This window comes from Callorhinus ursinus, unplaced genomic scaffold, assembly GCF_003265705.2.
Source record: "Callorhinus ursinus isolate GAN/ISIS: 27379988/994484 unplaced genomic scaffold, GSC_fseal_2.0 scaffold28, whole genome shotgun sequence".
NCBI classification, from domain to species: domain Eukaryota; kingdom Metazoa; phylum Chordata; class Mammalia; order Carnivora; family Otariidae; genus Callorhinus; species Callorhinus ursinus.
This window is the reverse complement of record NW_027397090.1, coordinates 21,638,738-21,664,124: the sequence shown is the minus strand read 5'-3', so window position 1 is coordinate 21,664,124 and position 25,387 is coordinate 21,638,738. Positions and strand designations below refer to the sequence as shown.

At 47.5% G+C, this 25,387-nt stretch overlaps 1 long non-coding RNA gene across 1 annotated transcript; it reads right to left on the bottom strand.

The window, feature by feature from the left end:
• Positions 1-7,628: 7,628 nt before the first annotated feature.
• LOC141370221 (uncharacterized) lies at positions 7,629-25,313 on the bottom strand. The gene is made up of 3 exons (XR_012374091.1): positions 25,219-25,313; positions 9,080-9,183; positions 7,629-7,689 (listed from the first exon to the last, which is right to left on the bottom strand). It is a non-coding gene; the product is annotated as an uncharacterized lncRNA (long non-coding RNA).
• Positions 25,314-25,387: the final 74 nt, after the last annotated feature.

Here is a 25,387-nt window from a genome sequence, read left to right as displayed (position 1 = left end):
CTGCACTGATCAGGGATCCATGGCCCCCAGGGAGACTCCACTCTGCCCTCTCCCCTCTCCTGCCTGGCCTCACCTCACCTCACTGTGGGGCTGCAGGACCCGGAACCAGGCCCCATAGGGCTGGCTTGGCTCCAGCTTACAATGATTTTGCAGCCCCCAGAGCCCCTGGATGACCTGGGGCTGGAGGGAGGACTGGCTGCAGACAAGGACTGGGCTGGGGAGGATGCAGGGCCTTGTGGAGAGTGAAGGATGGGGCAGGGGCCGAGTCCTGGGGCCACTGCTCATGTCTAAAAAGCGCTGAAATCCCTGAATGCCCATGGGGTCCCTCATTATGGTAACAACCCCTTTCACACTTGGGCATCCTGCTGGTGGGCCCCTCCTCCCCAGCCTCCTTCCTGCCCCTCTGACTCCAGCCAGGGCTGCAGCCAGGGACAGGCTGGACCTCTGTCTCAAGTCCTGCCATGAATACGAGGCAGAGGAGGGGAGGAGAAGGGAAAGGGGCAGACTGACCTTCTCCCTGTCCTGAGTCGGCTTCCACTACTGCCTCCAGGTCCTCTGGCCCAGCCCTGCACTTAGCTGGACCCTGGGAGGGAGTCTGCATTCCAGGCCAGCTGGGTGGGGGGTACTCAGTGACCTTTGCATCCCCAGATGTCCAACCCACCTGGCCTTGCACCCTGTCCCCCACCTACCCCTGGAGGAGCGGCCACGTTCAAGCGTTTCCATGTCCAACCCTCAGGGACAGTTGGGAACCTGGGTCAAGAGAGGCAGGCACTGGCCCAAGACAAATGAGGGGTGCAGAGCCCAAGGAGCAGGGCTGCTCTCCAGTCCTGGGCCAGCCCCAACCCTCCCATGAGGGTCGCTTTGGGGGTGAGAGCCCCTCAGATCCTCGGGGATAGCTACCCACCGTGTCCCATATGGGGACATGACCTTGGCATCCCCAGGCCGGTGGAGTCATGCACACCTGCGCGCACAGGCACGTGCACACATCCACACACGCGCGCACACACCCACACACACCACTCTGACTGCCCAGCTGGGGGTCAGAAGGGGAGGACACCCTGGGAGCGAGGTGGGGACAAGGGGGGAGGAGAAAGAGGTTGGAGACAGCTGGGCCATGGGGCAGGGCATCAGGACTCCTGGCAAGGACCCAGATCCAGAGCATGGGGAGGGGAGACAGGCCAGGCTGATGGTCAGGGGTCCCCAAAGGACCAAGGGGGGTTGCCAGGGCACTGGGAGAGGACACGATCTGGCGTCCGGTGTCCGTCACCGCCCTGGGCACTTAGAAGTAGGAAGACATACCCCCAAGTCCAGACAGGGCTACAGCACAAAAGGCCTCAGCTTACTCTTCTGTCAGTCGGGCTGTAGGGACAGGGTGTCCCTAGGGTCCCACAGGCTTGTGGGTTTGGACAGCCTCGGGATTTGGGGAGCTGAGGACCTGGGTATGCAGAGCGTGGCAGAGCACTGCACCACTGGTCTCCTTGTTGCAGCCTCGGGGTCCCCATTTGGAAGAGGTTCCAGAGTCAGCGTTAGGTCAGTGTGAGGCCTTAGGAGGGAACCGAGCACCAGGACACAAGAGGGAAATGGGTCAGGGGAGGCTTCTGAGGTTTCTCACATCGCCCCCGGAGCCCACAGATCCTGCTCCTGTGAGAGACACAGACACAGAGACAGAGAAGGAGACAGAGAATGAACACAGGACAGAGGGAACCAAGAGACATCACAGACTTTCCTCAATCAGCTTGGAGATGAAATCCCATCATTTTGCCCCATTCTATCCCTGAGAGCACCATCCGCCCTGGAGGGGAGGAGATTCCACAGGGATGTGTGACCAGGATTCGGGAATGCTGGGGCCACTGTGGGGACTGCCCAGCACATGGGCACAGACGAGGCCCTTGGACCTGGCCCAAACCTAATGGGAGCCCCTGAAAGCCTGTGTCTCGAGAGGACAAGGTCAGAATCAGTTCATTGCAACTTTCCCAGGGGGGCTGGGAGACAGGCAGGAGGAGGGTGGCTTTGCCTGGACTCCAGAGTGGACCCAGGCCCCTCTGAGCTGTGTTCCATGCCCCACCCAGCCCCTGGCTCATCCTTGCATTGCCAAGTATGCACCAGCCTCCTGTGATAGCAGGCACGGAACATGTGTAGAGGTCCTACCCCTGATGGCGTCCCTAAAAGTAGAAGCCAGAATACCCCGATGTGCAGTTGGGGAGCCTGGAGAGTCACGGGGTCTGTCCAGGGTCATAGCCCTGGGCCTGTGCAGGAGCTCAGTCTGAACCCAGCTCTGTGTCCTCACAGCAGGGACACCGGCTGCACCCAGGCCTCCCAGGGGCTGTGGGTGGGCTGTGTGGGTGTCACTGTATGGACAGGGCATGGGGGGAGGGTGAGCATTGAGCAGCTGGGGGATGGGGGCCCTTTGGGGGCTCTTGTGTGAGGAGGAATTTGGGTAAGGGGACCCCAGGCAGTGGTGACCTCACTTCCCTGACAACAGAGCACAACAGAATTTGGAACCCTGGTAACCAGGCACCCACATTCCACAGACAGCCCCCTGCCCAGCTCATTTCGTTGGAGATCCTCAAACAAAAATGTTTGCATGTTGCATCCCAAAGTCCGGAGGCTGTAGGCGGAAGGAAGTGCACCCTGCAGACGCTGTCCCCCGCTCGGGATGTCGTGTCAGGGCTCCCCACCGCCTCTGGCCATTTGGCCAGAAGGACAGAAAGGTGACACCAGGAGGCCCAGAGCTGCCCAGCCAGCCCCACTCGCTCTGATCTGACCTGTGTAGTCCCAGGTGTCCTCTGTGTGTGTGTGTGTGTGTGTGTGTATGGGGGTGTGTGTCTGTGAGTGTGTGCGTGTGTGTGTGTAAAGAGGGGTCATGGGGGTGGGGCCACCCCGAGCAGGAGCAGGCTGATGAGGGGTCAGATACCCAGTGGGCAGGTCATGTTCAAGGTCAAGGCTGGCTATGTGGGATGGGGTGTGCAGGCGCCCAAGGTTGATCCCGATAGCCATGCAGGGATGGGTCACTGCATCCCGGGTGCAGGGCTGTGCGCGCACAGGTGTGTGTCTGATCTGGGAGCAGCAGGGGGACTGGGCAGGAGGACAGTGCGGATGGCCGGGCAGGGCTGTGATGCCTCGGGGCCGGCTACCGGTCCCTGTCTTTGCAGAAGGCCACGGAGGACAGGAGAGGCAGCTGGCGGACATGCCCTCCTCCCTGACAGAGGGAGTGCCCCCACAGGGTTCTCCTGGAGCAGGGACTAGGGACTGCTGGGCAAGACCTCCGACACCACCCAGACCACTGTCCCAGGTGGTTGTTCACCGGACAGTGGTCCAGGAGCCGGAGCCCACGGAGGCCGAGGCCGAGGGTGAGAAGGGTGGGGCTGGGTGTTTGTGGTGTGTGGGGACGGGTCGGTGCTGGCCCCACAGGGAGGAGCCCCCAGAAGCTGGTGTGGGGCCAGGAGCAACGACTGGGTGCAGAGCACCCAGCGGGTGGATTGCCATTGGGGAGACGTCCCTGTGAGGGCTCCTTCCCGGCTGTGGCTTCTCTGGGAGGCCCTGGGCTGGGCTCTGTCTCTGCAAAGACCCACGGAGAGCATGCACGGTGGTGAGCTTTTCTCCTCTCACAGCTGCTCCACCACCTGAGGAGCTAGAGCCACTCCAGCTCCATCAGCAGCTCTGGGGGGAGGGGTGGTGCCTGCAGTGACTTCAGGAGGAAACCAGGACCTGGCAGGTGACCCGGGCACCTGCCCACGGAGAGCCTGACCCGGGGCCAGGAAGAACTGGCACCTGCTCCTGCCCCAGCCCCTGCCCCTGCTACAGTTCCTGCTGCTCCCCCTACCCCCACCCCAGCCCCTGCCCCTGCATCTGCCCCAGATCCTGACCCTGCCTCTGTCCCTGCCCCAGCCCGTCCCTGCCCCTTCTCCTGCTCCTGCCAAAGCCACTACCCCTTCCCCCGCCCCAGCCTGTGCTCTGTCCCTGCTCCTGCCCTGGATCCTGCCCCTCCCCTTGCCCCTGCCCCAGCCCCTGCTCTTACATCTGTCCCTGCCCCTATCCTAAGCCCTGCTCCTACTCCTGCTCCTGCAGGGCTCCCAGAGCCACAACCAGAGGCCACAGCCCTGCGAGAAGAGCTCCTTGCACAATTACCCTTAGTTCCATCAGCTGACCCCGAGGCCCCGCCCGATTGTTTCATCCCCTCCCCCTGTGTTCTTTCTCTCCGGTACATATTAACTGTTTTCTCTCTTCATGTTCTGTATGCTGTTTTTTTTTTTTTTTTTTTAGATTTTATTTATTTATTTGACAGAGACACAGTGAGAGAGGAAACACAAGCAGGGGGAGTGGGAGAGGGAGAAGCAGGCTTCCCGAAGAGCAGGGAGCCTGATACGGGGCTCAGTCCCAGGGCCCTGGGATCATGACCTGAGCCAAAGGCAGACGCTTAACGACTGAGCCACCCAGGCACCCCTGTATGCTGTTTGTTATTTGTTTGAAATAAAATTACTTGTTTTCAATTGAACACATCTTGAGCATTAAGTACATGCCCAACGCTGGGCCACCACACCCCAGAACATTGCTGCAGAATATCTCCTTCCCCAAAGGAGTCCCCGAACCAGAAGGCCTCCCTGCCCATTTCTCCCCCAGCCCAGACCCTGGCGACCCCTAAGCTGCTTTCTCTCTCTGTTCATTTACCTATTCCTGATGTTTCTGTAAGTGGAATCACGCAAAAGGTGCCTTTGTGTCTGCCCACCTATTTTCAAAGGGGACTCGTTTTCTTCTGTGTTTGTCATAAAATTTCCCTTATTTGATATTGAAATCCCCGATGGATTACACATCACATGTAATCATAGAGGCCACTTTAGGAATTATGGGCACAATCTCTGGGCCGAGACCCCTGTTCCTGCTGGGACACCACAGCCTGACCCCAGACAGGAAACGGCTGGTTCCTCCTGTGGCCCACACAGAAACCAGGGAAATGCAGAAAGCTGGAAGACACACCACAAAGGGCAAAAGCACTGCTCACAACCCAAGGCCAGAGAAAGGTTTCCCATGCCTCTGGTCCAAACCATGCTCCAAGTCACTGGGTTCCACGGGATGGAGACCAAATGCACACAAGTCCACGGGGGAGGATAGGCACGCAGGGAATATGTGTCAGAGATGTGGCGCTCCCGGGAAAGCCTCGGGCAAAGGAAACCCTATGGAGGCAGCGCTGGTCACCCTCAGACCGGCAGGTGTCTGGTCTGGGGAGAACATGAGGAAGCAGAGGTCCGATGCAGGTCCCCTGGAGGAAAGGGTGACGGGCACCCCTGTCTGGGAGAACAGTGAGCAGCACCCATCCCAGGCCACAGGTGCACCCATCCTCAGCCTCGGACTCAGCCCCGGAAACTCTGGCTCGGTTTTTCACACACCTATTGTCAGGAGTGTTCATCACAGCGGTGCTGGAGAGAGCAGGGAATGGAACAACACTAATGCCCAAGGAGATGGATGGGATCCACGGTCCCAGTCCTCATGATAGAATGCCCTGCAGCTACTGTCCCGGTGTCATCCGGGGCACAGAAGCCCCTCCTGAGACCCCCTCCTGCCACCCTGCCCCTGGGAACATTGAGAATTGTTTGAGGAGGAGGGGGAGAGGATCCAGGATGACAGCGGGTCCAAGGAGAAGGAAGGTCAGCACGGGGAGGACAGATGGACATGCCCTGAGCCACCATCCAGGGCCCGGGCTGTGATGCCCTTGGACCTTACCCCAAATAATGGCTACTGAGGTATGGATCCAGCTTCTGGGGTTTCACTCCCTCCCTCCCTGCATCATTCATTCACTCCCTCATTCATTCCCCCCTCCCTTTCCCCTCCACCCCTCTCTCCCCTCCTCCGCTCCACCCCCCACCTCCCTCCCTTCTCTCCCTCCCTCACTCTCATCCTCCCTCCCTCCCTCCCTTCCCTCCACCCCTCCTACCCTCCCTCTCTCCTGCCTCCATCCCCTCCCTCTCCCCATCCTCCCTCCCTCTCTCTTTCGCTCTCTCCCATCCTCCCTCATTCAGCAGAGGATCTGGGGTCCCTGCTGTGTACTGAACACTGGGGCTTCATCAGCGAGCACCCCCCAACCCACATGGTCACGTCCACTGTGGGAGGTGACGGGGGCAGTCCTCAGGGCTAGGAGTGGTGATGAGCACCAGGAATCTGCTCCTGAAAACAGAGGCCAGTTGCACAAAGAAAAGAATGGAGAGACCCATGCTTAGCACTTCCTCTAGAAAAATCTAGTCCTGAAAAGTGATGAAAAGTAAGTATATCCTAGCCTTCATGCGATGTGAGTTCTAATGGCAGGTAAGCACTGAGTCCTAGAACCAACAAAGAGTAAATCATCCAGTGTCAACTGGGGGGTTGTGACCCAACTTTTCTGACCAAATGACAGCGTTTCAGCCAACATCTCCAGGGCTTCCGAGTTTTCCCAAGGGTCTCTGTGATCCTTTGGTCCTTCCATCGACCTCCTTGGGAAGCTCTGTCCTGTCATCTTCCTCGTCTCCTGCCCTTTTTTGGGCCCCTTCCGGGGTTCCCCCTCCCCCCCCCCCGCCAGGGCCACCCTCACCAGGATTCACTATGCCCCTTGGCTGGGCGCCCGCATCCCACACTGGGCCCATGAGCCCAGTGCCCTGTGCAAGTCCCGTGCGCTCCCTCTAGGGTCACTTGGCATCTCCCTTGCAGCGGCCTGCGTCTTCCTGCACTGGGTCTCCCCTGAGCAGTCTGTGAGGCTGGACTGTGCCCATGTCACAGGCACGGAAGCGAGAGTCCAGAAGGTCCAGATGACCTGCTCCCAGTCTCAGCATGTGGAGCCTGGGCAGAGAGTGGTACCTGAGCAGAGGAGGACTTGGGCCCAGGGAGCCTGAGGGAGGACGTGGCACAGTGAGCCCACAGGAGGAGAGTGAGCAATGTGGGGGCCTGGTGCTCAGACCTGCTGGGAGACCATGTCGCACTGGCTCTGTCCCCAGGGCTGGAGGTTGTCAGGGTATCCACCCTCCCAGGCTGCAGGAGAGGAGGCACCTGGTGCAGGAGAGAGCCCTCTGCAGAGAGGAGGGGGCAGGTGCTCCCCAAGCACCAGGTGCACTGGGGTGGACTGAGGGGGCATCACTGGACAGCAGTGCCTGCAGCTGGGGTCTCCACACAGACCCCTTCCTCAGGCCCAGCACAAGCTTGTCTGATGGACTTTGTCCCCCAAATACAGTCTGGCCCAGGACCCCCCCTCAAGCCCCAACTTCGAATCCTTTGTACTCAGCTCAAGTGACAAGAAATGGCCAATAGTTTAGGTGCTGTTGGGTGCACAGGGAAATTGTTTTTCTGGCCCATGCTGTAACATTGCTGGCATTTGATTTTTAATTTTTTTTTATTCATGTGATGGGGGGGGGGAATATGAGCAGGGGGAGAAGCAGACCCCTCGCTGAGTCAGGAGCCTGATACGGGGCTTGATCCCAGGACCCTGAGATCATGCCCTGAGCTGAAGGCAGCTGCTTAACCATCTGAGCCACCCAGGCACCCCCATTGCTGGCATTTTAAAGATCTCAGGACTTTGATTCAAAAAAGGTAGGATGCCGGGGACCCCAATCGGCTTTCTGGAAACCTGCCTCTGGGCCTTGCAGCCCTCCCATCCCATCAGCTCTGCTCAGAATCCCTCCAGGCCACAGATCCACAGTCTTGGCTCCTCAGATGGCCCCGACGATGCACCTTCAAAAAGCGATCCCGGTGGGGCAGCAGGACACACTGCGGATTCCAGCAAATCCCCCTCCCAGAAACTGAGGGTACCGCTGGACGAGCTGTCTGAAAACAGCCATGTCAGGGTTCCAGGAAGACACCAGAGGCACAGGAGTAACTGAGGAGCATCTGAAGGTCAGGTAGGGGCAGTCAGAGCTTCCAGACCCTTCTTCCCTAAAGCTCCTTATTCCTCAGCCCTTCCTCCAGTGATTCTGCTTGGTTTCTATTTGCCCCAACTGTTATCCATTGCCTTAGGCAGCAGAGACTCACGTATGCCTTTAAATGTTTTGGACATTGAATGTCCTCCAGTAGCCACTTCACTGCTGGGACAGTTGGTAGCAAGCAAGAAGTCCCAGAGGACTCCAAGGGTCTGGACTTGGTGTTTCCCTCTCCTGAGATGGGGACACCTGTGGGAGGTGCAGGTGGCCAGCTGGGGGAGGGGGGCAGGCACCTGACGTGGACAGATGTGGGGCGACCACACACCTGGGTGGACCACAGAAGGGGGAGCCATGGTGGGAGAGGTGAGGCTGGAGAGGACAGGCAGGAGGGGAGCAGACCACAGAAAGATTCAAAAGTTATGTCCCGAAAAGATAACTCTGGTTACCAGAGGAAGATGGGCTCTGTGCAGCAGAGGACAGGGAGACCCTAACCCTAAACCCTAACCCTAACCCTCTAACCTCTAACCCCAACCCTTTTTAACTCTAACTTTAACCTTAACTCTTTACCCTCAATTTTGTTCCTTACCCTGAAAATATATATAACCCTATCCCTCTAGGCCCAGTCTCTGGAGAATCCTTTCTGTAGTCCCAGCCAAAACTCTTTAAACCACGAACACTAATCTGAATTAAATCATCACAAAATCACCAAAATAGGGTGCCTGGGTGGCTCAGTCGGTTAAGCGACTGCCTTCGGCTCAGGTCATGATCCTGGAGTCCCAGGATCGAGTCCCACATCGGGCTCCCCGCTCAGCGGGGAGTCTGTGGCTCCCACTGACCCTCTTCCCTCTTGTGCTCTCTCTCATTCTCTCTCTCTCAAATAAATAAATAAAATCTTTAAAAAATCACCAAAATACATTCCTATATCTTTTATAAAACGGATGTATGAAACCCCATCAGAATAATTGTCATATGAAACCAAGAGGACATAAATATCTTGTGCACCATAAGCAAGTGTCTCTTAACCAAAACTTCAAAGATTATTCAACATAGTGAATCCAAGCAATGTTATACACTGCAATATTCTTTTACATAAAAACATGTGATCATATTAATTGATGCAAAAAAGCTTCTAACCAAAATCCAATGTCAGTTCATGATTAAACACTCAAAGTAGGAATAAAGGGTAATTTGTTCAATATACTTACAGCAAAGAACATGCTCAATTTTGAAGATTGACAACGTACTCTGAAATCACGAACAAAGCCAGGATTCTGTCTTTCACCTCTTGCTCGATAATGTACTGAAAGTTCTACCCAGAAAAACGCGGCAAGAAAAAAGGTATCCACATGTGAAAGGAAATAGTAGAACTATGTCTATTCAGACACCAGAGATGATAACATCTTATATAGAAAGCTTCCTATAGAATCAACAAAAAATGATTACAGCTAGTCACCTAATTCAGCAAAGTTAAAGGACAAAGTATCAATATATACAATCTCTCTTATTTGTATATACTAGCAATGAATCATCCAAAAAGGAATTTAAGAAAACAATTTCATTTTTGGTAACATCAACATTGACAGAATAGTTAGTACTAAATGTAATTAAAGTGTCAGTCTTATACACTGAAAATTACAAAACACTGCTGATTAAAATAAAGAAAACCTAAATAATTGTAATTTCATCACCCCATGGTGATGAAAAGACATACTATTGATAAGGTGGCAATAGTACACAATGCAGTGTGCAGATTCAATGTGGTTCCCAGTAAAATTCACAGAGGCCTCTGGAAGGAAACACATAAGCTAATCCTAAGGTCATGTGGAAAATCAGGGACCACAAGATAGCCAAAACTATCTTGAAAAAGAAAATCAAAGATGAAAGCTCATACTTCCCAATTTCAAACCTTGATACAAAGCAACAGTAAATAAAACATGGTGATATTGTCATAAAGGTATGCATACAGATCAGTGGGATTTAACTGATAGCCCAGAAATATACCCATTCATTTATGGTCAATTGAATTTTGACAAGGCTGGACAACATTACATTGAGGAGAGAATGGTCTTTTAAATGAAGGGTGCTAAACAATTGGCATCCACGTGCAGAGGAACGAAAGTGAACCCTTACCTCACACCACATATAAACATTAACTCAAAATAAGTTAAAGGCTTACATGTAAGAGGTAAAATTATAAACTCTAGAAGAAATAAATGGGGATAAATCTTCATGACCTTGGATTTAGCAATGCTTTTATATCTGACACCAAATCACAAGTGAGGAAAGAAATTTAATTTCCTCAAAATTAGAAAACTTTGTACATCAAAAAGATAGCCCACAGAATGGAAGAAAAAATTGCAAATTATTTAACTGGGAAGAGTCTGTTATCCAGAATATATAAAGTGCTTTTACAACTCATCAACAAAGGACATCAAAATTTTAAAAATGGACAAGAGACTTGGATAGACCCTTCTCCAGAGAAGACATACAAATGATCAATAACAGAGTGCTTCTGGGATGGTGAACACATGGAGATTTGTGGAGCGTGGCTCACGCAGAGAGGGCCTGGAAGCTCCCCACCCTTTCCCCCTGCCTTGCCCTATGCATCTCTTCCATCTGGCCGTTCCTGAGTTATATCCTTTTATAATAATCTGGAGATCTAATGGCAGATTTGTAGCAGAGTGGCATCCAGAAATCATTGTAATTGTGGCAGTATTTCATGCAATTGTTGAAGAGTATTCCCTGTTCAAGGATTTCAAAACACTTGTCTAATGTTCCAGAGGAGGAGCACGATGGCAGAGGAGGAGTAGATCTAAATTTCATCTGGTCCCAGGAATTCAGTTAGATAGTTAGCAAACTATTCTGAACACCTACAAACTCAACAGGAGATCGAAGAAAAGAATAGCAGCAATTCTATGAACAGAAAAGTGACAACTTTCTGGAAGGTAGGACATGAGGAGAAGTGAATCCAAGGTGATATATGGGAAGATAGACAGCTGGGGAGGGGGCCTCCATCAGCCAGCAACCAGCAAGTGATAGAGCAGTGGAGCACAAAATCAGAATTTTTAGAAGTCTGCTCCGCTGAGGGACGTCGCTCCAGTGGCTAAGCAGGGGGCGGAACCCTCACTGGGACAGTGTGGTCTCAGGACCCTCGGGGTCACAGAAAGACCAGGGGTGCCTGAGTGTGGCAGAGCTCCCAGGTATTGGAGCAGGGAAGCCGGCTGCAGAGACAGAGGCAAGGAGTGGGCTTTCAGCTCAGGGTTGCCATAAACCGTGATCCGTGGCACAATCAGGCCACTGCTCTTCCAGCAGGGACACGACAAGTGGCAGATCCTAGGAGACTCACCTTCCTTCCTGCAGGAATCGGCTGGGTTTGGAGACTCCAAATGGGGTCGTGTGCCAGAGACAGAAATGCTTGGTCACAGGCCAGGTGAGCTCAGAGTGTGGCTGGAAACCAGGGAGACAGGGGTGATTGACTGCTTTTCTCTGGGGGCTCAGTGAGGAGTGGAGCCCCGAATTCTTGGCTTCTCTGGGGAGGAGATTGGGAGACCACCATTTTTACTCTTGTCCTCCAAAACTGTACAGAAAGCTTTCAGGGAACAAAAGCTACTGAGCAAACCCGAGCAGATTACTTAGCCCGGACCGGCAAGGGTGGTGCCATTCTGCCTCGGCAAAACATTTAAGAATCACTGCAACAGGCCCCTCCCCCAGAAGATCAGCAAGAACATCCAGCCAAGACCAAGTTTACCGATCGATGAGAATGGCAAAACTCCAGCGCTAGGGGAATATAGCACATAGAATGTATGGCTTTTTTCCCATGATTCTTTAGTTTTTCAAGGTTAATTTTAAAAATTTTCTTTATTTTTTTCTTTTTCTATTTTTTTATTTTTGTTCTTCCCTTTTTCAACCAACATCTTATCAATTCCTTTTTTAAAATCTTTTTTAATTTTCATTTTTACAGTTATTCTATCACTTCACTGTATTTAATCTTATTTTTTGTATACATACAAGTTTTCTTTAAATTTTCTTTAAAAATTTGGTCTTCTCGAACCAGGAGAGATGATGGACTCTGAAAAACAAACTGAGGTTTCTGGAGGGGAGGAGGGTGGGGGGATAGGTTAGCCTGGTGATGGGTATTGAGGAGGGCACATTCTGCATGGAGCACTGGGTGTTATGAACAAACAATGAATCATGGAACAGTACACCAAAACAAATTATGTAATATATGGTGATTAACATAACAATAAAAAATTTAAAAAAAATTTGGTCTTCTAACAGACCAAAATATACCCTAAATCTAGTGTATGGCTTTGTTCTAGTCTCCTGCCTGATCACATTTTCTTTTTTTTTATTTTTTATTTTATTTTATTTTTATTTTATTTTATTTTTTTATTTTTATTTTAAATATTGTTTTTTTAAAAAAACAATATTTTTTTAAATTTTTAAAACTTTTTTAAAAATTTTTAATTTTCATCTTTCAATCATATTCCACCCCTTCATCATATTTACCCTTATTTTTGTATATATATAAGTTTTTCTTTCTTTAATATTTTGGGAGGCAGTTTCTTGTAACAGACCAAAATCTAGTGCGTTGTTCTGTTCTATTCACCAGCCTGATATTCCTTTTTAATTTTCTTTTCCCCCAGGTTTGGGGTCTCTTCTGGTTTTAGTGTATATTTTTCTAGGGTCATTGTTACCCTTTTAGCATTTTGTTCTCTCATTCCTCTATTCTTCTCTGGACAAAATGACAAAACGGAAAAACTCACCTCAAAAAAAAGAACAAGAGGCAGTACCGACTGCCAGGGACCTAATCAATACAGACAGTAAGATGTTGGAACTAGAGTTCAGAATAATGATTATAAAGATACTAGCTGGGCTTGAAAAAAACTACAGAAGATACTAGAGAATCTGTTGCTGGAGAAATACAAGAACTAAAATCTAACCAACTCTAAATCAAAAAGGCTATTAAGGAGGTGCAATAAAAAATGGAGGCTCTACGCTGTGAATTGTGTAAGACTGTTGAATCACAGACCTGTACCTCTGAAACAAATAATACATATGTTTAAAAAAAAAAGAAAAAGAAGATAGTAGGAAGGGAAAAGTGAATGGGGGAAAATCTGAGGGGGAGACGAACCATGAGACACTATGGACTCTGAGAAACAAACTGAGGGTTCCAGAGGGGAGGGGATGGGGGGAGGGGTTAGCCTGGTGGTGGGTATTAAAGAGGGCACGTATTGAATGGGAAAAAAAATGCAGGCTCTAACTGCTAGGATAAATGAGGCAGAAGAGATAATTAGTGATATAGAAGATGAAAGGATGGAGAATAAAGAAGCTGAGAAAAAGAGAGAGAAACAACTACTGGATCACGAGGGCAGAATTCAAGAGAGAAGTGATACCATAAGATGAAACAATATTAGAATAATTGGGATCCCAGAAGAAGAAGAAAGAGAGAGAGAGGCAGAAGGTATATTGAAGCAAATTACAGCAGAGAACTTCCTTAATTTGGAGAAGGGAACAGGCATCAAAATCCAGGAGGCACAGAGAACCCCCCTCAAAATCAATAAAAATAGCTCAACACCGGGACATCTAATAGTAAAACTTACGAGTCTCAGAGACAGAGCAAAAATCCTGAGAGCAGCTTGGGGACAAGAGGTCTGTAACCTAGAAGGGTAGAAGCATTAGATTGGCAACAGACCTATCCACAGAGACCTGACAGGCCAGAAAGGACTGGCATGATATATTCAGAGCACTAAACGAAAAAAACATGCAGCCAAGAATACTATATCCAGCTAGGCTGTCACTGAAAATAGGAGAGATAAAAAGCTTCCAGGACAAACAAAAACTAAAAGAATTTGAGAACACCAAACCAGCCCTACAGGAAATATTAAAAGTGTCCTCTAAGCAATAAAAAAAATTTAAAGGAAAATAAAAGGGTCCTCTAAGCAAAGAGAGAGCCTAAAAGTAACATAGACCAGAAAGGAACAGAGACAATACACAGGAACAGTCACCTTACAGGCAAATCAATGACACTAAATTCATATCTTTCAATAGTTACCCTGAATGTAAGTGGGCTAAACGCCCCAATCAAAAGACACAGGGTACCAGATTGGATAAAAAAAAACAAGACCCATCGATATGCTGTCTGCAAGAGACACATTTTATTTTTTTTTTTAAGATTTTATTTATTTATTAGAGAGAGAGAATGAGAGATAGAGAGCATGAGAGGGAAGAGGGTCAGAGGGAGAAGCAGACTCCCCGCCGAGCAGGGAGCCCAATGTGGGACTCGATCCCGGGACTCCAGGATCATGACCTGAGCCAAAGGCAGTCGCTTAACCAACTGAGCCACCCAGGCGCCCAAGAGACACATTTTAGACCCAAAGACACCCCCAGATTGAAAGTGAGGGGGTGGAAAACCATTTACCATGCTAATGGACATCAAAGGAAAGTTGGAGTGGCAATTCTTATATCAGACAAATTAGATTTTAAACTAAAGACTATAATAAGAGATGAGGAAGGACACTATATCCTACTTAAAGGGTCTATCCAACAAGAAGATCTAACAATTTCAAGTATCTATGCCCCTAACATGGGAGCAGCCATTTATATAAGCCAATTAATAACAAAATCAAAGAAACACATTGACAATAATACAGTAATAGTAGGGGACTTTAACACCACCCCTCACTGAAATGGACAGATCATCTAAGCAAAAGATCAACAAGGAAATAAAGGCTTTAAATGACACACTGGACCAGATGGACTTCACAGATATATTCAGAACATTCTATCCCAAAGCAACAGAATACACATTCATCTCTAGTTCACATGGAACATTCTCCAGAATAGATCACATACTGGGTCACAAATCAGGTCTCAACTGGTACCAAAAGATTGGGATAATTCCCTGCATATTTTCGGACCACAATGCTTTGAAACTAGAACTCAATCACAAGAGGAAAATTGGAAAGAACTCAAATACATGCAGGCTAAAGAGCATCCTACTAAAGAATGAATAGGTCAGCCAGGAAATGAAGAATAATTTTAAAAATCACGGAAACAAATGAAAATGAAAACACAACTGTTCAAAATCTTTGGGATGCAGCAAAGGCTGTCCTAAGAGGGAAGTATATAACACTACAAGCCTTTCTCAAGAAATAAGAAAGTTCTCAAATACATAACCTAAGCATACACCTAAAGGAGCTGGAGAACGAACAGCATATAAAGCCTAAACCCAGAAGAGAAATAATGATTAGAGCAGAAATCAATGAAATAGAAGCCAAAGAACAGTAGAACAGATCAACAAAACTAGGAGCTGGTTTTTTGACAGAATCAATAAGATTGATAAGCCCCTCGCCAGACTTATCATAAAGAGAAAGGACCCAAATTAATTAAATCGTGAATGAAAGGGGGAGAGATCACACCAAACACCAAAGAAATACAAACAATTATAAGAACATATTAGGAGCAACTATACGTCAACAAATTAGGCAATCTTGTAGAAACGGATTCATTCCCAGAAACATATAAATGACCAAAACTGAACCAGGAAGAAATGAAAAACATGAACAGACCCATAACCAGCAAGGAAATTGAAGAAGTAATCAAAAATCTCCCAACAAACAAGATCCCAGGGCCAGACGGCTTCCCATGGGAATTCTACCAAACATTTAAAGAAGACTTAATACCTATTCTTCTGAAACTGTTCCAAAAAATAGAACTAGAAGGAAAAATTCCAAACTCATTTTATGAGACCTGCGTTATCTTGATCCCAAAACCAAAGACCCCACCAAAAAGGAGAATTACAGACCAATATCCCTGATGAACATGGATGCAAAAATTCTCACCAACGTACTAGCCAATAGGATCCAACAGTACATTAAAAGGATTATTCACCACGACCAAGTGGGATTTATCCCTGGGCTGCAAGGTTGGTTCTACAACCACAAATCAATCAGTGTGATACACTACATTAATAGAAGAAAGGACAAGAACCATATGATCCTCTCCACTGCTGTTCACCATAGTACTAGAAGTCCTAGCTTCGGCAATCAGACAACAAAAAGAAATCAAAGGCATCCAAATCGGCAAAGAAGAAGTAAACTCTCACCCTTTGCAGAGGATAGGATACTTTATGTGGAAAACCCAAAAGACTCCACCCCAAAACTGCTAGAACTCATACAGGAATTCAGTAAAGTGGCAGGATATAAAATCAATACACAGAAATCAGTCACATTTGTATACACCAACAATGAGACAGAAGAAAGAGAAATTAAGGAGTCGATCCCATTTACAATTGCATCCAAAACCATAAGATACCTAGGAATAAATCTAACCAAAGAGGCAAAGGATCTATACTCAGAAAACTATAGAAACTGAGGAAGACAAAGAAATGGAAAAACGTTCCATGCTCATGGATTGGAAGAACAAATATTGTTACAATGTCTATGCTACTAGAACAAACTATATATTCAATGCAATCCCTATCAAAAGAGCATCAACTTTTCTCACAGAACTGGAACAAATAATCCTAAAAATTTGTATGGAACTAAAAAAGACCCCGAATAACCAAAGGAGTGTTGAAAAAGAAAACCAAAGCTGGTGGCATCACCATTCTGGACTTCAAGCTCTATTACAAGGCAGTAATCATCAAGACAGTATGGTACTGGCACAAAAACAGACACATAGCTCAATGGAACAGAATACAAACCCCAGAAATGGACCCTCAACTCTATGGTCAACTAATCTTTGACAAAACAGGAAAGAATATCCAATGGAAAAAAGACCATCTCTTCAACAAATGCTGTTGGGAAAATTGGACAGCCACATGTAGAAGAATGACACTGGACCATTTCCTTATACCATACACAAAAATAGACCCAAAATGGATGAAAAACCTCAATGTGAAATAAGAATCCATCAAAATCCTTGAGAACACAGGCAGCAACCTCTTAGACCTCAGTTGCAGCAACCTCTTGCTAGACACATCTCCAAAGGCAAGGGAAACAAAAGCAAAAATGAACTATTGGGACTTCATCAAGATAAAAAGCTTTTGCACAGCAAAGGAAACAGTCAACAAAACCAAAAGACAACCAACAGAATGGGAAAAGATATTTGCAAATGACATATCAGATAAAGGGCTTGTATCCAAAATCTATAAAGAACTTATCAAACTCAGCACCCAAAAAAACTAATAATCCAGGGGCACCTGGGTGGCTCAGTTGTTAAGCATCTGCCTTCAGCTCAGGTCATGGTCCCAGGGTCCTGGGATCTAGCCCCGCATCGGGCTCCCTGCTCAATGGGAAGCCTGCTTCTCCTTCTCCCACTCTCCCTGCTTATGTTCCCTCTCTTGCTGTGTCTCTCTCTGTCAAATAAATAAATAAAATCTTAAAAAAAAAAACAAATAATCCAATCAAGAAATAGGCAGAAGACGTGAACTGACATTTCTCCGAAGACATCCAAATGGCCAACAAACACATAAAAAAGTGTTCAACATCACTTGACATTAGGGAAATACAAATCAAAACCACAAGGAGATACCATCTGACACCAGTCAGAATGGCTAAAATTAACAAGTCAGGAAACGAAAGATGTTGACGAGGCTGTGGAGAAAGGGGAACCCTCCTACACTGTTGGTGGGAATGCAAGCTGGTGCCACCACTCTGGAAAACAGTATGGGGGCTCCTCAAAAAGTTGAAAATAGAGTTACCTTATGAACCAGCAATTGCACTACAAATGTAGTGATCGAAAGGGGCACCTGCACCCCAATGTTTATAGCAGCAATGCCCACAATAGGCAAACTATGGAAAGAGCCCAGATGTTCATCGACACATAAATGGATAAAGAAGATGTGGTGTATGTATACACACACACACACACACACACACACACACACACACACACACACACTGGAATATTATGCAGCCATCAAAAAATGAAACCTTGCCATTTGCAATGATGTGGATGGAACTAGAGGGTATTAGGCTAAGCAAAATAAGTCAATTAAAGAAGGACAATTATCATATGATCTCACTGATATGCAGAATTTAAGAAACAGGGCAGAGAGTCAGAGGGGAAGAGAGGAAAAAATGAAGCAAGATGAAACCCGAGAGGGATACAAGCAATAAGAGACTCCTAATCTCAGGAAACAAATGGAGGGTTGTTGGAGGGGAGGGGTGTGGTGGGATGGGGTGGCTGGGTGATGGACATTGGGGAGGGTATGTGTTGTGGTGAGCACTGTGTGTTGTATAAGACTGACGGATCACAGACCTGTACCCCTGAAACAAATAACACCTTATATGTTAATATTAAAAAAAAAGAAGTGAAGGAAAAACATTTAGAATACAAATGTAAACTAAGTAAAAATAATCTCACTGGAAAGAAGAAAAGAAAGAAAGAAAAGGGAAGAAAGAAAGAGAGAGAGAAGAGAGGTGGGGTCCCCAAACTCCTGGATTTCAAGCTCGATTACAAAGCTGTAATCACCACAACAGTATGGTACTGGCATAGGAACAGACACACAGGTCAATGGAACAGAATAGAAAGCTCAAAAACTAACCCACACATATGTGGTCCTAACTGACCACACAGCAGCAGAAGATATACAATGGGGAAAAGACTGTCTCTTCAGCAAACGGTACTGGGAAAACTGGACACTAAATGCAGAAGAATGTAATTGGATCACTTTCTTACACTGCACACAAAGATTTTAAATGGATGAATGACTTGAACATAAGACATGAATCCATAAACAGCCGAGAAGAAAACACAGGTAGTAAGTTCCTCGACTTTGGTTTTGGCAGAGTCTTTTTGATCGGACACCAAAAGCAAAGGCAACAAATGCAAAAATAAACAAGTAGACGACATCAATCTGAAATCTTCTGCACAGAAAAAGAAACCAGCAAAAACTTAAAAGGCGACATACCCAATGAGAAAAAATATCTGCAAAACAAATGTGTGAGAAGACGCTAATATCCAAAGTACACAAAACACTCATACAAATCAAAACAGAACAAAAAACCTGTATAAAAAACAGGGAGAATATGTGAATAGATACTTTCCAAAGATGGCACACAGATAGCCGACAGAGAAAAACTTGTTCAACATCACTAATCATTGTCAGGGAAACGTAAGTCAAAACCGCAATCAGCTACCACCTCACAACTGTTGGAAAGGCATTCGTCCCAGAGACAGACACCAGGTGTGGTCAAGGGTGTGTAGACAAGGGGACCCTGTGCACTGTTGGTGGGAATGTACATTGGTGCAGCACCTGTGACAAACAGTATGGAGGTTCCTGAAAAAAATGAATACAACTACCACATGACCCAGGAATTGCTCTACTGAGTGGATTTATCTGGAGAACACAAAAACACCACCTCAAAAAGATAGATGCACTCCCATGTTCACTGCAGCATTCTTCACAGTAGCCAGACATAGAAACAGACACCTTGGGAGCATTATGCTACGTAACTCAGACACAGAAAGACAAGTACCAGATGTTCATGGACGTTCCACATGGAAAAACAAACACTGAATGCATAGATACTGAGAATAGACTGGTGGTTGCCAGATTCGTGGATGGGGGGGGGACGGGGGAAGGTGGTCAAAGGTGCAATATTTTGAGTGATAAAATCCGTAAGTCATGGAACATTCTGTGCAGCATGGAGACTAAAGCTCACCCTGCAGGATGGGGTACAGGTTCCCCCACTTTGAAAGTACAGTGTTCCTAGGAAATCATTCACAGCAGGAATGGTATAAACCAAATGAGGAATTACCATTCATTTATACAGAAAAATTAGTGAGCATGCTCAGACTCCAAAAATGACTTCTCTTTGGCTTTTCTTAGGCCTCAGGACACAACTTCCTAATGGATGCCCAAAATAAATGGAGGTAAAGCACAGCAGATGCTCACAGACACAATTCAAAGCACTGGGGGCTGGACACGAAGAGTGGTTTCCAGGAAGGAGCTGGTTGTGGTGCACACCGCCTCCGCAGTGGCTCCCCGCAAAACAGATGCTGAACGCAGTGCTCACTTTTCAACTTTTTACATAAGAGGGAAATTCTCTTCAGGTTTCTTCCTGTTACTGAAGCTGGGTAATAATGTAGATCTTTCAAAAAAGCCAAGTGTCTTACCGTGAACTTTTAAAAAAGTGGGGGATACTTGTACTTGAAAGCTGCTGAGGGAGTAGATGTTAAATGATCTCCAGGACACAAACATCAGCAGATCCACCATGAAAGGCACCTTCCTCAGCATGGGGAACACAGATGACCTCAGAAACCTCCTCCTTCCCCTCGTTCAGGACAACCAACCACAGCTGGGAGTTACTCCAATTCCTCCTGTCTCCCATTCCCAATATCTAACCCATTGGCAAATCCTGTGAGGTCCATCTTCAATATGTACCCAGAATAGGACTAACCATTTCTTCCAAGGCCACCTGTCTGGTCCACACTGGAGCCCATCTCTTTCCTGAGTTCCTGGAAAAGCTTCATCATGGACCTCCTTTGCACATCCTCAACCTCTGTCATCGGTTCTCAACACTGTAGCCAGGAAGGCCCAGTGAAACGGTACCATGGGGTCACAGCCCTGCAATGGCTTTCTATCTCCCTCTGTCACCTGAGGTCATGTCCTAAGCTGTCTTCTGTGGCCACAGGGCCTTCTTGCTGCTCCTGGAAATACCTGGTATGCTACTGCCCCAGGGCCTTTGCACATTCTTTATCTTCCGTTTAGAATGCTCTTGATGTGATATTACTCACCTTTGTTAGATCTTGGCTCAAGGATCACCTTCCTAGTGAAGTCCCACCTCGCCCCTGTGTGAATAGCAAGCACCACCCCCACCTCCCCTTCAGCGCCGCAGCCCTGTCTCCTGCTCTGTATTTCCATAGCATTTATCACAGTCACCAGTCCACCTCGACAGGGGAGAAATGGAGGCCTACATTGATGGTTTCACCACTGACTCCCTCTGATTTCCTGGTCCAAAGCCCTGGGGCTCCTTTTCCCTTGCACAGCCAGGATGCCCAGGACCAGGGGGTCCACCTACTGCATCCTGAACACCATCAGGAAAATGAGCCATATGAGGAATCCACCTGCAATTGAAACCTGAAACCAGACACCTTCCTCAATTACAGGTGAGCACACATACTTCCTTCCCTTGCCCAGGGAGCTCATCCGAGAAAGTTGAGCAGAGACCCATCCCAGGATCCAAATCTCCCTCTGGCCAAGGTCCTGGGAAACAGACATCTCTCCTCCCTGCACCAATCACCTGTGATTGACGTCCAGAATCCTCCTGCGGTCAGGCAGAGTGCGGCACCTGTCCCTCTTTCCTGTGACATCATCAAAAACCAGGCTTTGCTGCACAGTTTTCAGGAAGGAGCCTGCAGGAGGGTCAGCAGGTGCCCAGGTTCGCCCTCAGACTCACACATCAGGTTCCACTTGGAACTAGACCTTCATGGAGACTGGTGTCCTGTGTGGCCTCAGATCCAAACAGAGGAGCTAAGATTTCAGTTCCCAAATGAAAAGTGACCTCTTCCACACAGCACAGGAACATGGAGAGAGGATTTCTCAGGGGTGTGGTTCTAAGAAGTGCTTCAGCTGGCTGAATTCACAGACACCAGGCAGAGGACATCTGTTGTGCCTCCTCCGAGGAAGCAGGGGGCACACTGGGCAAGAATCGATAATGCTGCCTGTGGGCTGCTTCCCACCAACCACCTTGCTGAACTGAGGGCTCGAGACCAAACAGGAAGAAACTCTCTTATCACATCTGCAGCAGGAGGGCTGCCAGGGAGTAGAACCCAGTCCCTGTCCCCGTAGCAAGCTGGCCTGCCCATCATGAGCGACGGTCTACCACCACGGCATCACAACCTCCCAGCTATCTGATCCGACTACCCCGCCAGGCTCAGACCTGCTGACACAGTGAGTCATAAGACCCAGAGACTTCTTTCCACTCCACATCAATGCTTCTCACAGAGAAGCAAACTCCAGCCTCACAAATGTGCTCATCATTAGCTCTGGAATTCCCTGGGTGGTGTCTACACTGGCCCACACAGGTGTCCCAAGCAGACCACTTCACAAATATCCTAGGGTTTCAAGCCACTTCCAAGCTGCCCTTAGAAAGGCAGGAACTGGCCCGATTAGGCACACCAGCCAAGTGACTCGATGTGCTGGAAACTCGGACAACATCCTCGCTGAACACCAACGCTTCCAAGTCCGAGCTTCAAACCTTCGCTCACTGGGCATTGAGCACCATGTCAGCATCAACACTGCTCTTACAATTCACTTATCTCCCATTCCTTAAAGTCGGAAACCAAGCTCCAGTCACCACACCATTTTCCCTTCAGAGAAATAAGGCAAATGATAGAATAAAACACTACGTGTGCACAGCACACTTCTATCAAAATATAATTCCTTGGTCTTTCTCATACGGGCAGCCCTACATTACCCATGCTAATGAGAAATAACACAAGTTCAATCATTGTATACATATTTGACCTTGTGCTTTTCCTTTTGATATTTGTATCTCGAAGTCAGTGTCTATATTGCTTTCTTCAAATAATAATAATAATAATAATAATAATGACATAGTCACATAAGGCTCTGGATCTCCATAGCCACACAACATGGCTGTGGTCCAGATAAGGATGAAGACACTACCTCAGCCCACGAAGCCAAGCCCTTTCCCTCAGGGATCCCGACACGCCTCATTGGTGATGAGTTCCTTTGCTACGTGGAGTTGTCTGAGTACAAAGGATGCAGGCACCCTCCAGGATTCCTTCTGTTTTCTTCATAAATTACCCTGTTCAAGTTGCAAGTGACTCACGGGGTCAAGCCTTCCAGAGCCCAGGATGGACCACCAGGTAAACAGCCCCCTTGGCGAAGGCTAACAGGGGGCTCGATTTCCTTTGGGAGCACAATGAGCCACTCCCCAAGCTCCTGAAGAACCTACACTCCTCCATGTGTCCCTCTCACAAAGGCCACCGCACCCTGTATCAGCTCTGAGGCTGTGTTTACCTTAAACATAATTTCTAATATCGGAATGTGGCTCATGGAAGAGGAAAACATGAACACTCACAAAGGATTCTTATAATATTTCAGAAGATTGCTTTCTCATTGTTTAATTAAAATGGGAAATAAAAACACGCAGATAGTCCCTTCCACTAGCAGGTATGATTCACTTTGGTGATTGAAAGAAGAGCAGGAAATTAAAAAGTAACAGATGTTCTGATGACCTGTCATTTCCATCATCTAAGTTTTTAAACTTCACACATATGCAAAGAAAGAAGCACAAACAAGTATCTCAGCCTGGCTACTCTGAGAAGTCCTGAATTGGAGTGACAGGGACAGACGATGAGGTGGTGTGTGTTGGGTGAGGCTGGTGGCACAGAAGAAGGTGCTCGGCCAGCTCTCCACCTGGGCCTCACCTGTCCTCGGCCAGGAACCTCCTCACGGCCCTCCACCTGTCACCACTCTCACCCGGGAGACCCACAGCCACCCCTGGAGCCCGCCCTGCCCACGCCCTCCTGCTCAATGCACTCAACTCTCCTCCGGGACCCCTGTCAGCTTTCCCCAGACCTGGAACGCCCCCATCTGCTGCAGAGCTCCAGGACTCCCCTCTTCTTCCAAAATGACACTGGCCCAAGGCTTTCATGAGAAAGGTGGAAGGCTACCTAATGAATGGTTCACTACTTTCCCCTTCTGTCGTATTTCTCTCCACTTACCTTCCCACCTGGGCAAACTGTAAGTAAAAGATCAATGGAACATGAACATGCTCTGAGATCTAAATCTTTCATTGCAGCCTTCCAAGGACTCCTTGTGCAATAAGAAACTAGTGTATCCTAAAACAGGGTGTTTTAAAACTATCATCTACAGAATAGTACAGCCAAAAACACTACATTTTTACCTCACTCTTCATGAAGCAGAACATTATCTTTCTCTTTTCTTCTTTTACTTAAATTCCAGTTATTTAACATGCAGTGTAATATTCACTTCAGGTGTAGGATCTAGTGAATCCTCACCTGCATACAACACCCGGTGTTCATCCCAACAAATGCCCTCCCTAATACCCATCACCCATATAACCTTCTCCCCACAATCTGCCCTCCAGCAACCCTCAGTTTGTTCTCTAAGGTTGAGTCTGTTTCCTCGTTTGCCTCTCCCCAACCCCATGTTCATCTGTTTTCTTTCTGAAATTCGATATGAGTGAAATCATAGGGTATTTGTCTTTCTCTGCCTTACTGATCTTGCTTAGCTTACTACACTCTAGATCCATCCACATCCTTGCAAATGGTAAGATTTAATTCTTTTTGAAGCTGGGTCATATTTCATTATATATATATATGTACCCCACATCTTCTTTATCCATTCATCAGTGCATGGACTTTGGGATTCTCTCCATAGTTTGGCTATTGTTGATAACGCTGCTATCAACATCACAGTACTGTACCCCTTCAAATCTGCATTTTTGTATCCTTTGGGTAAATACCTAATAGTGCAATTGCTGGATCATACGGTTGTTCAATTTTCAACTTTTTGAGGAACCTCCACACTGTTTTCCAGAGTGGCTGTACCAGCCTGCATTCCCACCAACAGGGTGGGAGGGTTCCCCTTTAAGCAGAACATTATCTGCCAGCAATTTCATAAGAAGGCAACAGAAACTCTGTGGGATGACCTGACTGACCCAGCATCAGGCAAGCAGTTCCAAAATTCACCCCAGGGCTCCTGATGCCAAGCCCCTTGAAGCCACCAGCATGCCTCTATCCAGAAGAATTCCCAAAGACCCTCCTTCTGACTCCACCACCAAAGAAACTACAGAGAAAATATGGCACCTCAAAATATCTAGATGATACATTTAGTAAAACTTGAAAGTCAAGTTCAACTTTAAAATGGTAAAAGGCTACTTTGAATAATTTTGAATTTTCCCTCTACCCTAACTGTAATTCTTTTGATGAAAAGACTAATCAATTATGAACATCACCTTTGATAAATGACAAGACATCATCCAAGTCTGTATCCGACGACAAAAAGCCACCTAACTCCATATATTGGACACTAAACCAATATCCTAGGCCCAGTTGAATAAACGCTATTAATGAACAAATTAAATGTAAAGAGGCACAAAGAGTAAATTTCATCTTCCCTTTCTAATAAGTTATTTCTAGGAAACAGATATTCAGAATACATTTTCTAAGCAATAAATGAACAGATAAAATGTTATACCTTGCAATGCTCTACCTGCAGGGAAATTAAGTAACTCTTGCACCAAATTCAGAAGGCTAACAGCTACTTAAGTTTTGCTTTGTGGCTCAAGAAGAGAAAAGAGGAAAGCCCAGGAGGTTTGGGTTTCATGAGAAGTTTTACCTCCAGTCCTGACATGAAGATGACATTGTGCCAAATGCACCTGCTGCTTTCTCTGAACGCTGATGTCCTGTGAAATGCTGCATCACTGACTCACAGGCTGATGTTCAAAACATTGAGTCTCCTGGAGCCAGAGCAGAGAAGTGCTGTCAGGTGGGGATGAGAAGGCACC